The sequence below is a fragment of the Pteropus alecto genome, unplaced genomic scaffold (assembly GCF_000325575.1).
Source record: "Pteropus alecto unplaced genomic scaffold, ASM32557v1 scaffold40, whole genome shotgun sequence".
Classification (NCBI taxonomy): Eukaryota; Metazoa; Chordata; class Mammalia; order Chiroptera; family Pteropodidae; genus Pteropus; species Pteropus alecto.
In genome coordinates this window covers 6443935-6455515 of record NW_006431919.1, presented here as the reverse complement: position 1 = coordinate 6455515, position 11581 = coordinate 6443935, and the positions used below count along the sequence as shown (strand labels likewise).

At 40.0% G+C, this 11581-nt stretch overlaps 1 protein-coding gene and 1 pseudogene across 2 annotated transcripts in view; one reads left to right on the top strand and one right to left on the bottom strand.

Annotated features, from left to right (window-relative positions):
- SGCD (sarcoglycan delta) overlaps positions 1-11581 on the bottom strand; it is an 818344-nt gene that overhangs the window by 139332 nt on the left and 667431 nt on the right. The window lies entirely within an intron of this gene.
- Positions 7494-11581, top strand: part of LOC102886214 — a 7851-nt pseudogene continuing 3763 nt past the window's right edge.

The window sequence follows — 11581 nt, the reverse complement described above, 5'->3', positions numbered from 1 at the left end:
ACCTAATGGCGTGCAAGGAACTGCCGGTGATACAAATGAGTTGAGACGTTGAGTCTCTAGATGACAGAGAGAAGAAGGGGTACAAGTCATTACGCCAAATTCTTCCTGACTATTAAGGTTAAATTATGCCTGGAATCTTCCCTGGGGCTGTAGCACCCATTTGGCATGTAGTACTGAAAAGGTCCTCTTTCAATTGCCCCTTATTGGTTCATCCCATTAACGTCTGAAAGGGATCTTCTAGGCAGAAAACACTGTGCCAAGTACTGAGCAGGTGGCAGTTTACAAACCTAGTATGGGTAATAAGAGTTCCATAAATGATGTCATAATTGCAATTCCAATGAAAGCAAAGTAGAAGGCGAAATAAGAGTACACACAGAGAAGTCTACCCTAATCTGGGCAGTCAGGGAAGACCTTTCTAAGGGAGAGACATTCTGGCCGCGATCACCGGGGTGAATGGGAATTAGTTAGCTGAAACAGGGGAGACAACTTTTTAGACAAAGTGATAAACACGTGTACTGACTCGCCCTGATGCGGGAAGGAGTTTGATATATTTACGGGGCAGAAAGAAAGGCCAATATGGTTGGAGCTTGATGATCCAAGGAGAGAGAGAAACACGTTCCTCCAGTCTTGCCATCAGCTTTGTGAACACGGTCCACGCTGCCCCCTGATGAACGGGAATGTTTGATTTTGATGTAGGAAAACTAATTTGTTTCTCCTTACAGGTGGTTTCTTGGGGTTTCATAAAGAAATCCTTTCCTGCTTTAGTTCATTCTTCATATTCTTTTCTGCGAACATTTGAGCTTTACTTCTCATACTAAGCCTTTATTGCCCCTGAAATCCACTATTGTATATACTTTAGGTGAGAATCTTAAAGGCAGCTGTTTTCAACACTATCTACCAGGGGACTGCCATTTCCCCCAGTGATCTGTGGTGCCACCTTTATCCTATAGTAATTCCCAAATATACATGACTCTGTCTCAGAGCCGTCTAGTCTGTTCTACTCTGTTTGTTCTCACATCTTACTGTTTTATTTCTGTGGTTTGTGGTGTCTAAATATCTGATAGATCTGTCCACCCTCTTTGCTCTCATAGACCATTTAAATGATATTGAACTTTCTCCGAAAATGGGAAGTCATTGACAAGTTTTCAGCAGGGGAGTGATTTGAGCTGATTTGTGTTTAAACATGATCATTCTGGCTACCTTGTGAGGATTGACAAGAAAGAGGCCCTACTTGATGTAAGAGGCAGATGGGAGACTACTGTAGAAATCCAGGTGAGACATGATGGTGTTTTGAACTGGAGTGGGGGTAGAAGACGACAAGTAGAGAGGTTAAACATATGTATTTTTAGAAATGACAGGGGATGAGAAGTGATCAGACTTGGGAATGAGGGAAGGTCAGGGTCAAGGATGACTCATGTTTCTTGACAGCTAGTAGGCTGTTTACTGAGATAGGGAACAGTGGGTGAGAGAGAATATGTGAAGGGAGGGTTTGGTCAGTAGGAGGTTGGGGACTTAAGAATTCAGGCTGGGAAATGTAATTGTGAATTGCCTCAGAGCCTGATATATCGGGGTGCAGGGTTGGCATTTCTTTCAATCCTACATCACGTTTTAAAGTTCCACTGTACATCTACAATGAATATAAAAAGCTCCTTTAGAAAAATGTTCACAATTAAATTATCTCAGCTGACAACTCTCACGAAAAAATCCATGCATTTCCATGTTGATTCTTTCTGGCAGCTTAAAGTTTGCTTTCTGCTTTCTCTAGAAACCATCAGTGGGGATCCTATGAGAGAGCAGATGTGTTAAAATGCAATCCCTAACTTAAAGGCAACACATCAAGTCAAATTTCTCATAGTTTCAAGGTTACAAAGAATTGAAAGGAACTTCTCAGGAAACGAAATATCAGTGCTTTTTCTGGGGAGGGGGTGTGTGTGTGTGTGCGCGTGTGCGCGCGCGCGTGCGCGTGCGCGCACAAAGGTTGCTGGAGAGGAGGGGTTCTAATTACATATACAATAAACAAGTCAGCAGGAGACATAAAATTATGAATTAATTTTAATTTGCTAGTCAAGTTTCCTGAAATGTAGCTAACTCCACAGGAGAAAAGAAAATGCTAATATATTTTCCTCTTTTGGGGTAAGGTCACGTACGATGGTTAAATGAGATACCTTGGCTAAGAACGACTTCTTTCACATCCCAACTAAAGAGCCCAAGTGACATATCGGACTCAGTTCTCAGGGAGTGCAGCTACTGAATAGATTGCTTTGGGGATATGTAAAGAGGTAAATGTTTTATCCTTGCTTGCCTGGGGAAGCCAAGGACAGATCTCAGTGGGTCACCCTTTTATGTGCCCAGTACAGTGCAAGGAATTATAACAGCAGTACAAGGGCTAGTCTAGAGCCTTTGCTGTATTTGGAAAGACGATATTAATATTCAAGTAACAACTCAAAACCAATATGAGGTCAGAGGCAGAAGAAGGAGATGGCACTTGACAATGTCCAGTACACGCTCCTATGTATTATATCTCAGGTGACAATGTCATTTTCACAGCACTTAAAATGATACCAGATTCTGTAACTGCTTGAACCTCTTAATGGTGTTTCCCAATGTTCCACAGAAAACTTTTTTTTTGGTAATATGTGAGTAGTCATTCTTGCGAATAAAATAAAATAAAAACCTGTCCCCCAAAAGATGTTGTGAGCAAAATAGTTCAGGAAATTCAATATACTTTCTCCTTCCTTCCAGCTGCACAGTGCATGTTCATTTCAGCATAGAGAAGTCCTACATCAACATAATTTGGTTAGCTTTGTGTACCAACAGTTTGTAGATTTACTTATAGGATTTTTTTTTCTTAAACTGCATGTTAACAGAAAACACTGCAGGATCCATTTTGGGAAGTGCTACTTTATTGATTGCTTTAAATATATACGTTATGACTTAAATATCTTTGTACCTCTTTAAAACCATGAAGGAGCTCAGCAGAGAACCGGACACATGACAGGCCTTCAGTAATGCCTGCTGGATTGGCTCATGTCCACAAGCCTAGTGAGCGGGTGTTGTTGCCATTTTATAGGTGACAAGACTGAGGCTAATGGTGGGGCATGACTCGCCCAGGCTTGCACAGAGAGAATTTAAGACCCAGGAATCGAGACTTGAGCACTTTCCTCCTGTTCCTCTGCCGTGGAACGTGTATTCTCAGCTGTAAGTGTAGGAGCTGTGAGGAAGGGAAGACTCTGGTACTGGCTGGCACAGTTAGGGAAATCTCGTAGAGTGGGAGAGAGGCGTGACCAGTTTCTGAGAAAGCCAATAAACGGACTTTGCAGGGCAAGGAGGTGGCTCAGAGCTGTCCCATTGGATCAAGCTGATTCCAATATTACAGCATTAAAACTCAACAGACAACAATATTAAGATAGGCCTCTCTCGTGGAAGTCTTTTTCCCCTAATACAGAAAGCAATGTAAACAAAAACTCTTCCACCCCATTCTTTGCTATACAAATTCTGTAGGCCAAACTTGTCTGGCTTTTGGCCACGTCTGCAAACAGGGCTCTTAGATGCATGGTGCCCTTGCAGTGGCCTAAGAGCATCCCCAGATCTAGAGGCACAAGCCCGGGCTTTGTGGCTGCGCACCCCCTTCCGCCCCCCCCAACATTCCTCAGCTCTATCTGCACATGTTTTCCTCTCCCTGTCAGTGAGAGCATTTGCTTTGGATCTTGACCTTTCATAGAATGGTGCATGGCATTCTAGGGAGTCAAAAAGCATCTCTCAGAACTGTCTGGGTAAAGACGATGTGAACCTTTCAGAGAGAAGCAAGCGCAAGTGGAGGTTGGAACTGCAAACCTGGAGAGAAAGACAACTGCTGCACAGGACAGGCTTATGTCATGAGAGTGGCTCTGTGGCTTGTTGTTGGAGATCTATGCCCAGCCTAATGCTGACTTGATGGAGGCTTCGCCTCTTAAAAAACTGGTCTGAGTGACATAACCCAAAAGGACCAACCATGGGGGGACTCGAGCCTTTCTTTGTGGTGTACTGTCATGGTTATGTTGGTCTTAAGTGGTACACAACCCTCAGCTGAGACTGGCTTTGCCATTTCCTAGACCACACAGCCTCAGTTTCCTCAACTGGAAAATGGGGATTATAATGTGCAAGATGGGGATAATAACAGTACTCCTTATGGAGCCGAAAGGATGAACTAAAATAGCATATATAGTTACTTAGCATCATGTTTGCACTTTTAAACATATGTATTTTAAAAGGGTATTAGATCACTGATGTTGATGGTTGATAAGCTGTCAGTCTGCAAAACTGGCAGACATATTAGGATGTGAAATGTTTCTGCTTCGTACATGGTGATTCAGAGACTGATTTTAGGCAGGAGAGCTGGGCATGCAATCTGGCTCCTCTATACACTTGTGGAATGAATGCAGTTAGGTAACTTAATCTCCCCGTGTCTCAGTGTCCTCACCTGCAAGTGGGTTGTGGGAGAGAATAGCACATGTCTCACAGGTTGCTGTAAGACACTATCTGCAAGACATACAGCATAGTGTCTAGTAAAAAAAGAACTTGACGTGGAGTAACAGTAACAGATATGAAGGAACAAGAAGAGTGTCTTGCACAGCATTTGTGTCTAGGCATAGTAGGTGGCTCTCTGGTGTGATTAAGAAGGTGTGGAAAGGCACCTTGACAACAAAAGGTGTCTGAGGGTCCCATAGTAAAGGCTGCTCCTTAAATAGAAGTCTTCTTCACCAGCTGCCATGGAGAACCAGGCTGGCAGAGAATAGAGACAGGGTAGGTAACTGTTGATTCAAAGAGAGAACATAAAACACTAAGTCCATGTTGGGGCCTGAGACCAGGTCCACCCGGGCAGGGTAAGCAGAAAAGAAGAGAGAGTATTCAAACCAAATATTTCATACTTGAGGTACAGTGTCTGTACTTTCTATCCATGTAATTATCATACTTACAAAGATTAAGCAGCAATAATCCCTAGGTCACACAGAACCTGACTCAAAACCCAGGCTCATAATCCAAATATAGCTCTAAGACCTTCATGCCATGACTCTTCTGAGCTCTTATAGCTCTTAAGAAGTGGCAGATAATATGCCCTTTTAATTTTCTTGCTTAAAAAAAAAAAAAAAGAAATGAGCATGCATTATTTTTACAACCATAAAAATCATGCATAAAGAATGTTCATAACCATGAATATCATGAATATAAAACATAAAAATACATTTATAAAAGAACACGACATATTATTAAATTAAAAAGTATTGAAAAAACACAGGTTATGCATTCGGTTCTTAATTATTTTTGTGTGCTCTTAATTTTTTTTCTTGGCAGGTCAAAATTTCTAATTTCTTGGTCAGGTCAAAAGGGAGAGGAGTGATTTTGTAGTTGTCACCAATCCCCTGAAAAGAATGATCAATTCTTGCAGGAAAAGTACAAGTGTTCTCCACTCCCATCACTTAGCTAAGTCATGTCTGCATTATGTTAGTTTGATTGAAAAAGGGAGATGTCAAAGGACGAAATCAGCTGAAGTAACCTTTAATTAAATTGATGTAAGTCGATATTTCCTCACAAAGATATCTCCTTCCTTATTGGTAGAAAAGTAACAGTATTATTTGGGTACTTAATTCAGTTGTCCACTTAAAAAAAACTTTGCCAAACTTGATGTGAGGTTCTAGTCGAAACGGAAAGGTCAGGTCAGGGTTTGCTGTGCCCTTGTACTCCAAGCCTGCAGTGATGTGAGTCTCGCGGTGTTCTGAGACTCAGTTTCCAATGAGAGGAGAAGAAGGTTCCCCACACAACGCTAAGCAAAAGTAAGATGTCTGAGAATTCATCTCAATTCTGACACTATCTACCTGGAGATAGCATCAAATTCCACAAGTAAAGGGTTCAGTCCTACAAGGCTCCCCTGCCCCACCCCACCCTACCCCTCCACCGCCGGCTCTTGAGAAGCTCAGGTTGTTACCTGTGTTTCTTATCAACCAGTTACAGACTGGAGGTTCCCACAAACCCCTGACTGGATTTTAGACACTAGTCACAAGACCAGGTTGTTACCTATACTTCTGACTTTCAAGCTATAAACCATGACCCCAACCTTGGGTTCAACTAATTTGCTAGAACTGCTTAAAGAACTCAAGAAATCTTTTTACTTACTAGATCACTTAATTATTTAAAGGCACGTAACTCAGGAACAGCCGCACACAGGGAACTGATGCATAGGGCAGGGTATGGGGACTGGGCAAAAGCTCCCATGCCTTCTCCAGACATACTACTCTCCCAGTACCTCCATGTGTTCACCAACCCAGAAAGTGTCCAAACCCTGCCTCTTTGGGTTTTTATGGCAGCTTAATTATATAGATTGATTAAATAATTGGCCCTTGAAGACTAATTCAACCTTCAGCCCCTCTCCCCTCCCCAGAGGAGGTCAGGGGATGGAGCTGAAAGTTCCAATCCTCTAATTACATGATTAGTTCTCCTGGCAACCAGCTCTCCTCCTTAGGTGAGGTCCCAAAGTCACCTCATAGACATCATAAGGATGCCTTTGTGGCTCTCATTACTTAGGATATTCCAAGGGTTTTAGGAGCTCTGTGCCAGAAACTGGGATGAAGACTAAATATATATTTCTTATTGTAAATCATAATATCACATAAGGTAATAATGACAACAGCAACAACAAATAGAAAACCAGTAAGTCATAGTTGGACTTAAAAATCAGATAAATCTTCATAATCATTTAGAATGGCAATAATAACCATCATTATCATCAGCAAATAATAAGTGCTGGTGAGGATGTGGAAACTGGAATCCACAAACATAGCTGGTGACAATGTAAAATGGTGCAGTCACTATGGAAAACAGTTTATCAGTTCCGCAATAGGTTAAACCTAGAATGACCATTTGACCCAGCGATTCCACTCCAAGGTATATATCTCAAAGAACTGAAAACAGGTTTTTCAAAGAAAAATTTGTACACAAATGTTCATGGTGGCACTATTCAGGATAACCAGAGGGTGGAAACAACCCATATGACCATCAGCAAATGAATGGATAAATAAAATGTGGTATATTCGTGCAACAAAATATTATTCAACCATAAAAAAGAATGAAATTCTGACACATGCTACAACACAGATGAACCTTGAAAACATGCTCAATGGAAAAAGCCAGTCACAAAAGGCCATATACTGTATGATTCCATTTATACAAAATATCTAGAATAGATACATTAAGAAGAATAGTGGTTGGCAAGGGTTGAGAGGGGAGGGTTCTGGACAGTGACTACTTAAAAGATATAGGGTTTCTGTTTGGGGTGATAAGAACGTTGGAAAAGTAGATGCTTCTGACGGTTGCACAGCATTGCTAATGTACTTTTGGCTACTGGATTGTACACTTTAAATTGATTAAAATGGTAAATTTTATGTTGTGTGTGTTTTACCACAATAAAAAAAAATTGGGTAACTACCTTATGAACTAGAAACAGAAACACTAAGTGGAGTATGGCTACAGCACAGACCTGCTGGCCCAAAGGCCTAAAAACAGACCACAGCGACTGGCACTCAGCTCGGCCAAGCAGAGAAGACCCCGTGAGGGAAGAGCAGGAGCCCAACTCCCTGCCAGGGGCTCTGTGTGTCTGGGGTGGGAGGCGGGGAGCGTGTGCCAGGCAGGTTAGTGGATAAAGTGGCCTGATGTCTATATCACATTTAAAAGGGAAGGTATAATTACTTAATAAGTATACATGTTAAAATTTAAGTGGTCATTTAGCTAACTGAAATACAACCTGTGGTCCTGAAAACAGAAGAGAAAAGGAATAGAAAAAAATTAATCCACTGAAGGAAAGATAAAAATTGTTTAAAAGTAAAATAAACAGAAAGAAGAATAGTAGAGAAGAAATGCAAACATAGCAGAAGTAAAACATATTCATTCATATATATATATGTATATATGCAAAGGTTGTCTATAAAATAAAATATTTAAAATGAAACCATATAGAAATATTTAAAATGAAACCATATGAAAAGGTTGAAAATAAGGACATGGCAAAAAGATATTCCACGCAAATACTCACAAAGAGAAAGCTGATGTATCAATATTAATATCAGGCAAAATAGTATTTAAGGCAAAAAACGTTAATGTGTAAGGAGAAAGTTATATATAAAATAAAAAATCTAACAAGAAACTATACAAATCATGACTAGATATGTAACTATCAATAGATCTTAAAAACATGAATTAAAAGTTATCAGAAGCATGAGGCAAATATGGCAACCCCTAGTGTGAGATTTTAACAAAAATCTACTAGAAAATTATAGACTACTCCGGATAAATAAGAGCAGGCATGCGAATGATCTGAATAACAATATTTAAGTAGTTTAATGGATTTGTAGAACTCTATACCCAACAAATTGAGGATCTACATTATTTTCAAACGCATTAAAGCATTTGCAAAAATTGACGTTGTGCTAGTTTACAAAGCAATTTCAAACAACCAGGGTCATATAGAACACACTTTCTGACCACAGCGCAATTAAATAATAAATCAAATAAAACAGCTAATTAGAAACCAACCTATCTTGGACATATAACAATGCTGTTGTAGTCTGTATTGATTTCCCTGCTCCCATTCTTGCCCTCCAAAAGTCTATTATCTCTGCAGCAGCCAGAGCAATCCTTTTCAAATTCAACAGAGATTATGTCATTCCCACGGAAAAGAGAAATCTTCCAATGGCTTTTTATCACAACTAGGCTTAAATTCAAACTCTTTACTATAAAGACACTACAGGATCTGGTCTGCTACTAACTCTCCAATCTTTATTCTTTACAAGGTCCCCCACACACCCAATTCCATGTTATTTCTACTCCAGGGACTTTGGCATCTTTCTGTATGTCAAACAAACCAGGAGCCTTCCTCTCCTTGGGACATTGCACTTTATGTTCCTGGTGCCCGCAATTACCCTCCACCCCGAATACCCACCTTCTTCATTCTCTATCCTTTGCAGAAAGAGCAGAAAAGCTTTCTCTTTCTCCATTTAATTTAGCACAACCTAACATGTATTATGTAGTTATGTGACTATGTTTTAAAATCTCTCTCCCCCTCTTGCAATAACAGATTGATAAGGACAGAAACTTTGTTTTGTTATTCGCACTTACTAAAAGACTATGTCCTCAGCGTCTAACACTGTGTCTCGTACAAGGTAAGTGTGAAAAATGTTTCTTAGATGAATGAATATCAAAGTCAACAAGAGCTTATTGAGTTAACTGATTGTTAGAAAGGTCAATATCTTTTCAGACCTGTAGCACTTAAAATGATGAAGAACAGGAAGATGGCCCTGCTTTTCCACTGAGTTAGAGCGCATCTGAAACAATGTATTCAGATCCAGACTCTACAATTTAAACAAGGAGACAGAAAAGGCGGACAACCAAGATGGCCATAGAGTCTGTAATTACTGACGTACATACATAAAAAAGGCTTCATGGTATCATATTATAATACACAATGTTCTCAATGACATTATAGGATGCGTTCAATGTGTTGTTTCTCATTAGCAATGCAGAGTTCAATGAACAAAAAAATTGCAAATATGTGGTGTATTTACATATTTTCCTTAGCTCTTCGCTTATAGCTGTAATGCACTGCACCTCAGATGATTCATATCTCTGGTTTTTATTAAATCAATCTACATTTTTACCATGTCAGAAGGATTCAGATATGGCACACAGGTAGCCCACTGCACATGCTCCCACACTCAATCCAGGTTTAGAAATGACCAAGCAGTCCCTCGCCAGTCTGGTGTGGATTTGTGGGCCATCATTTGGAACCACTCTTAGTGACCCAGCCAGTCAAGTATGGGTATTAATTGGTCACTTACATGTTGAAATGTGTCAATTAGTAACCTATGTTTCCAGACTTTATAGTTACCCTGTACCTTCTACAGTGTTTTTCAGTGGTTCATTGAGGGAAAAGTAGGGATTAGGGCCACATAATGGTTACTATATGGACTCTGGAATCAGACTATCTGAGTTTGAATTCTACCCCTACCTCTTAGAAGCTCTACATAAACCTAGATTACTTCACTCTTCTCTTGCTCAGCATCTGCATCCACACAATAGAAATAAAAGTGATCCTAACTTTATAGGTTATTATGAGGATTAGATGTCAGAAAAGCAATGATAACTGTGCCTAGCAGATAGCATACTCCAAATCCAAGCTTGCTATTGTTTGGACATGGCTAATAAGAATAACCGTAATATCATCATCCAACACCCATCGATGACTGACCACCATCCTTGGCTAATTAGTTCAAATTTTCAGGAAAATATTTATTTGTCACGTGCAGGGGTCTACATATTCCGATAAGCTATATGTCAGACTTTGAACAACTCGCTTACCAATTCTGAGCTTATTTTGTTAAACACGATACTTAAGGCATGATGTTATACCAATGGCAATGTGATGGTTACTTTTATGTGTCAGCTTGGAGAGAGTTTTTGGATGAGATTAAAATTTAAATGAGTAGACTCTGAGTAAAGCATACTGTAGTATATAATGTGGGTGGGCCTCATCCAATGGGCTGAAACTCTGAATAGAACAAAGGCTGATTGGCTGACTTCTCTTGAGCAAGAGTAAATTCTGTGGTAGATGACCTTTGGACTTGAACTGCACATTGGCTCTTCCTGGAGGCCCAGCCCTCCAGCTCACTCTCTATATCTCCATGTCTTAGATTTGCCAACCTCCATAATCTTCTGAGCCAATTCCTTAAAATAATTTATCTGTTGATCTGTCTGTCTGTCTGTCTACCTATCTACTTATCTATATACACACTCACCATTGGTTTTCTTTGGAGACTTCTAATATAGGCAGTAAAAACAGTAAAAGAGCAGTGAGTGGATGAATACTACTGCAGGATTATTTCATCTGAGGAAAGACAGGAGGAACTGAGGGAGTCCAGCCAGGAGAAGAGAAGGCTAGTTTAGGTGTAAGAGCTATCTTCAAATATACAAAGGACCATCAAGGGGAAGAGAGACTGAGCTTGTTCTGGGTGGCTCTGAAGAGTGGGATAATTTGTAGGTGAACCGTGGATACAGACCAATGTCAACTTAATGAGAAGAAAACTTTCTAATAGCTAAAAGATGGAATGAGAGGAAGAGGCATTGTTTCTCAAAGTTTGGGACTCTGGTATGCAAGATGATTTTAGGTGTCACAGAGCATGGCATTACATATATGATAGTCACTACCCTTCAACTCTCCTTTACTTTTCATGATGTTAAAGATAATGTCTCATATCAGGCCTACAATGACGTTAATACCTCTGTCCGCTTCTGCATTTTCATTTTTGTCAAAGGCAAAGCTGGACTCAAGTTTATTCTCCTGCTATTTATAGTCACTTTTTTACATCTGCCTTCTCTTCATGGGAAAGCATGTTGGTTTTTCACTTAGAGTTGTGTTAATTTCTCTTTTAAAGTATCAAAGAAAAACAGGAATTTTACAGAGGGAAAATATTAAGTAAAACTAGTAATGAAGACACATAGTTATACCTCAGGTCATACCAGGAGTACACACATGACTAAAGCCTGCATAACACAGGGA